The sequence below is a fragment of the Peromyscus eremicus genome, chromosome 15 (genome assembly GCF_949786415.1).
Source record: "Peromyscus eremicus chromosome 15, PerEre_H2_v1, whole genome shotgun sequence".
Classification (NCBI taxonomy): domain Eukaryota; kingdom Metazoa; phylum Chordata; class Mammalia; order Rodentia; family Cricetidae; genus Peromyscus; species Peromyscus eremicus.
The window spans coordinates 51,275,150-51,280,697 of NC_081431.1; positions in this window are offsets into that span (position 1 = coordinate 51,275,150).

A 5,548-nucleotide genomic window follows, 5' to 3' on the forward strand; every position below is an offset into this window, starting at 1 on the left:
TAGTTCCTCTTCCAAAATTATCCCTGCACCATGGGGAAAAAAGGGTATAACACAGATATTCATTCCAGTTGTGGCTGAGTACTTTGCAGTCTCTTATTAACTGCACTATGGTCATTTGTAGGTCTCTGTGTTAATTGCAAGCTATGGCAAAAACAAACTTCTCTGATTGGGTTGAGAGATGTACTAATATGTGCATATAGAAATAAGTCATTATGAGTTGGTTTACTACTGATTCCCTTTATTAGAGAAATAGTGGTAGGTTCTCTCCTAGGACCTAGTCTCTCCTGTACCAAGATTTCTGGCTGTCATAAAAGTACCAAAAGTTTGTTTTCCACATTATGGAGCATGTCTTAACACAATCACATGGTGATTAGCTACCCACATCCCATTATCCCACTGTTGTACCAATAGGCATTCCTCTTACAAGGCCAATCGATACTGTTTAAGAGTTAACAGCTTTCAGAGTTACCAGCGGGATAAGATTTTTTTTTTTAACTTTTCTCTTCTGGTAGGAGGCATTACTTAAGTTATAACATGAAAGATACCCAATAGGGATAAAGCTTCCAGGTCAGTAAGAGTTTGATTTTTCCATATTTTATAACATAAGGATGTGACATCTTCAGTAATAGGGTCTAACTATTAAATTTTAGAATTCAATTAAGAAGAACTGCAACATTATGCAATACTTTGGGGTTAGGTGAACTCACTGCCCAACAAGTTCAATAAAGATAACCTATTCCAGCTATTGGGGTTTGTATTGGCTAAGTCAATGTATCAATTAAGAGTATGTTGACTCATAAGATTATAGGAGACCTGCTTCCACTTATTTCTACTCTAGAGACTCTTGAAGACAGAGGGAAGAGCATTAGATAGATCCACCTGGGATTTCCTGCTCCCCTAAGCTCTCCTTCCCTTGACCCTTGCCCTTCATTACCCCCACTCATTTCCAGGTTGCCCAGCTGGATCAAGAACAGAGAAGGAGAACAAGAAATAAGAGACCATGATAAATGAAGACCACATGGGAATAGGAAGAAGCAAAGTGCTAGAGAGGTCCCCAGAAATCCACAAAGATACCTCCACAATAGACTACTGGCAATGGTTGAGAGAAAGCCTGAACTGACCTACTTTGGTAATAGGATGGCCAAACACCCTAACTGTCATGCTAGAAACCCCATCCAATGACTGAGGGAACTGGATGCAGAGATCCAAGGCCAGGCCCCAGGTGGAGCTCCAGGAGTCCAACTGGCGAGAAAGAGGAGAGATTGCATGAGTGAGAATTGTTGAGACCAAGATTGGAAAAAGCACAGGGACAAATAGCCAAACAAATGGAAAAACATGAACTATGAACCAATAGCTGAGGAGCCCCCAACTGGATCAGGCCCTCTGGATAAATAAGACAGGTGATTAGCTTGAACTGTTTGGGAGGCACCCAGGCAGTGGGACCAGGACCTGTCCTTAGTGCATGAGCTGGCTGTTTGGAACCTGGGGCTTATGCAGGGACACTTGGCTCAGCCTGGGAGGAGGGGACTGGACCTTCCTGGACTGAATCTACCAGGTTGAGCTGAATCTCCAGGGGAGTCTTTGCCCTGGAGGAGATGGGAATAGGGGGTGGGCTGGGGGAAAGGCGGGGGCGGGAGGAGGGAGGACAGGGGAATCTGTGGCTGATATGTAAAATTAAATTAAATTATAAAATAAAAAAAAATTTAAAAGAGCATTAGGTCGAAGTATAGAGGGGAGAGAAACAGAAACAGAAGATAGCCTCGGGTGGGTCTGTATCCTTATCCACAAGCCCCAACTGTCTCTTCTAAAAGGCTATTTACAGGCATGCCAAGAGGTGGAGCAAAGACTTTCCCCTAGCACACCCAAGTGCAAACCTTTCCAATCACCTACTAACTGTATACACAGTCAAGAAACCCTCTAATGCAGCTTTGCTGGGTAAAGCAAGCTCAGATCTCACTAGAACTTTTGTGGGCCTCCACGTAAGATAACCCTAATTATTTAACTCTCAATATCTATAGCTGTATCTGAATCTATAGCTATCTTCATATGTGTGTGTGTGTGTGTGTCTGTTTCTATCAATCTATTATCTATCTATCTATCTATCTATCTATCATCTATCTATCTATCTATAATCTATGTTTATAATTTATGAGAAGAGTGTTTTAGTAATTTTGTATGACTTTTACAGCTATTTATCCCTCCACATAGTCTTTTCTTTAACTTGTTACCCAATATTTTGCTTAATTTAACCCTTCCTGTTCCATTATTCCACTTTCTGCCCTTTTATCACTGAATTATATATTTTTGACCTTGACATCCTTCTCTCATATTTCCTTACTAATTTTATGACCATGAGTATTTAGATGAAGCATGCATGTATAAATATTCAAAGCTAGCATCCGAAATGAGAGAAAACATGAAATGTTTTTTTTCTTTCTGAGGCTTAGTCATCTCACTCAGAATGATTATTCCTAGCTCTATCTATTTACCTACAAATACATAATTTCAATATTCTTTATAGCTGAATGATATGCTGTAGTTTAAGTGTCAGTATTTCATTATCATTCATCAGTTTATAGAAATCAAGGCTTTGTTTGTTTCCCATGTATTAGCAATAAAGCAGCAACGATCAAAGATGAGCAGGTATGTCTGTAGTAGAATATGGAGTTCTTTGGGTGTATGCCTAAGAGTGGTACATATGGACACATAGTAAATCAATTTCAAGCTTATTTTCAGCAACCTCTATACTGATTTTCATAGTGGCTAAACCAGGTTGCACTCCCACCAATGAGGAAAATTCTTTTCTACATTTTTGCCTAACTAAATGTATGTAGGTACATGATTATGTACATGCATGTAGAGGTCATCAGTTGATTTTGGATGTTATTATCCAATGCTCTACACTTGATATAATGAGGTAGTATCTCTAGTTGAATCCAGAACTCACTAATTACAGCTAGTCTAGCTCACAAATTTACCTTGCTTCTGGAATCCCTTGTTTTTGACTTCTAAATGCTGTTATATCACACAGCTCTCTTGGCTGCTTGCTTTTTTATTTTAACATGGGTTCTTAGGATTGGAAGTTCATAATCTACACTTGATTGATAAGTCCTTTTTCTATTGAACCATCTCTCTAGGAATTCTTTTGCTTTTGGGGGTAAGTTTTCACTTGGTTGCCCAGGGTGATATAGAAATCACTATGTAGCCCAGGCTTTCCTCTACAATATGACCCTCCTACCTCAGTCTGCCAAGTACTGAGATTGTAGGCTGAGATCAAAGACTGTGTCTGGGATCACAAGTTATTTAAGTTTTTTTTTTTTTAATTTCTAGTGGACTGTGTTCCCTAAGATGATTTTTCCTCCAAAATATAATGTAATAATCAAGTAAGTCTGGTAGAAAAGAAAGTTGCTCTTGTATAGAGCTACACTAAATACCAAAAGAACTTTTCTTACTGGAAAAACTCTCCTTTCTACAAATGTGTACTTTCAAAATGAAATCTAGAGCCTGGAAGATGAAGAAGTCAATAAAGAAGTTTTTGTAAGCATAATGACCTGAGTTCAGATCCTCAGAAACTACGTGAAGCCTGGCTAGTATCAGGAGCCAACCTCCTGCTCATATAGCAGGATGAGAGATGGAGAAAGAAGAATCATCGGAAGCTCACAGACAGTGATCAAAAGAGCTTGTCTTAAAAGAGATATAAAGCAAGAACCCACACATGAAATTGTTCTCTGCCTCTACACATGTTGTATGAATGTATGTACCTGTATTAACAGACATGAACATGCACACACATACATATACACACAACAAAGATAAAATTGTAGCTAAAATAAATTTATCTGTATAATTTTTAACTAATAGTGAGTTAAATTTTAATCATGAAAACACACTTTTGAATTTTACTAGTGAATTGTTTTGGGACCATTTGGTAACTAATATCTTTTAAATTGGGCTTGAGACCTGATCAAGAGGAGAGGGAAAAAAATGTCGGCTCCTGGAAAACCAGCCAACTACTAATCAGGACAAGTTAAGTCAGGGATCTTAGAGGAGAACCAATATCTCCTACTTTACTAAAGCAGCACAATCCTTAACTAAATTCTAAATACTTGTTTTTACCCACTGATAACAATAATCTTCACTTCTCATGAATAAAACTTCTCTTTGCAACAGATGGAGTCCATGACAGAAAACCACAACCAACTGAGTTATGGAGTCTAGTCCCAGTGGATAAATCTAAAAAGCATCCCTGAACCTAAGGCTCCAGGAACATTGCAGAGGAGTGGACAGAATGATTGTAAGATCCAGCAGATCAGGGAATTTGCTGTGAGATTGTGTCTCCTAGTAAAGCCAGAAGCTACATCATAAAACTTCACCAACATGACTGCCTGAAGATGAGCTGAACAGTGTCAACAATATGCTTGATAAAGTGAATGGGGAAAAGTCAAATAATCGTGTTACATATTACTATTCAACCCCGACTTCATTAACTTAATACTATTCATTTAAATTTCTTTAGTATTCTTCATTGATTGATAGTGCATCTCTTTTTTTATAACTAGAAGATACTAAAGTTATTAGATGACCACAGTTTGTTTGTCTGTATAATACATATTATATATAATAATATAAAGGAATTATTAGACCTTCCAAATATTGAGAATTATGTAGAGTTATCATAAATATTTATGAAGTATTAACTGTTTGGACTTTCATTTTGACTTTTTAAATTCTTAGAAGTATTATAGGTATAGCATATCTTAAAAATATGTTTTGCTTTATTAGAATTTATCAACCCCTAACAATGTCAGCAATATCAGGTAATTTTATGTTTGCTTTTATTTCAGTCTAGTAGGTGTTCAGTAATTTTTCATTGTTTAAAATTTTCATATGAAACCTATCTTTCAGACTGTTATTTGCCATATATATTTCTTCTTTGTTATTATTCAGATCATATCTCCTTTTTTAATGATGTTAAAAATTTTATTTATTTGTGTATATAATCCCTTTATCAGACATGGGCTGGCAAATGTTTTCTTTAACTTTAGGCTTGTCTTTATAAAAAGCTTCATGAATTAATTTTTATTTAGTAAAATCCAATTCATCAATATTCCCTATCAATGAACACGCTATTTTTATTGCATTTCAAATTTAACCATCTATCTTTGGCTTTCTTAGACATTAATTATTTCTCTCTCTCTCTCTCTCTGTCTTACACACACACACACACACACACACACACACACGAAAAAGAAAAGAAAAAAAAACACATAAAATCCCTTGCCATTCCTCTGGTCCTTGTGAAATAAGAACTTTAAAGAAATAAAAAATTAAATATAATTTCCTTGGGAGCCAAAGTCTATAGTACATAGACTGCAAGAGAACACAAAATAGTTTTCACTGTCAGTGGCAATTGTAAATGACTAAGTAAGGAGATTAAAAAAAAGAGGAAAGATCACGAGTCAATTTTATTATCTCTCCAAAATCAGTCCACTGTCAATACACCCACACAAGCAAATGCAATTTTCCTTTTTCCATCTGAGCAGTAAAT